This window comes from Grammomys surdaster, unplaced genomic scaffold (assembly GCF_004785775.1).
Source record: "Grammomys surdaster isolate TR1022 unplaced genomic scaffold, NIH_TR_1.0 118908, whole genome shotgun sequence".
NCBI lineage: Eukaryota > Metazoa > Chordata > Mammalia > Rodentia > Muridae > Grammomys > Grammomys surdaster.
Window position 1 is genome coordinate 462 of NW_021615173.1, and position 704 is coordinate 1,165.

General features: G+C 49.1%; 1 pseudogene; it reads left to right on the top strand.

Annotated features, from left to right (window-relative positions):
* Positions 1-8: 8 nt before the first annotated feature.
* On the top strand, positions 9-330 carry LOC114635862 (annotated as a pseudogene).
* The last annotated feature ends 374 nt before the right edge of the window (positions 331-704 follow it).

Below are 704 nucleotides of genomic sequence, written 5' to 3' on the forward strand. Positions count from 1 at the left end.
GTGACAAGTCTAGTGGTGGCAGGGAAGATTCGGAGTCACCTGGAACACAGAGAAGTAACTCTTCTGAAGCAAGCTCTGGAGACTTCTTAGACCTCAAGGGAGAAGGTGATACGCATGAAACTGTGGATACAGACTTCCAAGCCAACCTGGCGTAGATGGAAGAGAAGCCGGTGCCCGCTGCTCCTGTGCCCAGCCCAGTGGCTCCGGCCCCAGCGCCGTCCAGGAGAAACCCCCCTGGTGGCAAGTCCAGCCTGGTCTTGGGTTAACTTCTTGTGTTGGAATTCTGTCCTTCTGTTTGTTTGTTTTTCCATGCTTGTGAACTGCACAACGTGAGCCTGACTGTATATCTTTCAGATTTGTTTCATTAAAAGACAAGCACTTTATGTACTACTGTCTTTTTTCCCCCTGCTTTCTCTCTTCCTTTTTCTTCTGTTTGAATCCTGGGTCTGTGAGCCATGGCATGAGTGTTTTCTAGTAGTAGACTGGAGTAGTAACTGTTTTTAAGAACAAATGATCTGGTTCCTGATGTATAGAGACTCTTATGTACCAGGGTTTTTGACGTTGTACTTGGCTTACTGGGATGGGACAGACAGCAGCCCCTGCTCCCCACTGTCCACTCCTCTCTCCTCGCTGTTGCCCCACCATCAGTGCCTTTTGCTAAGTGCACCCTCCTGTGTCATGTGGAATGATCAAAGCAGCTGCAC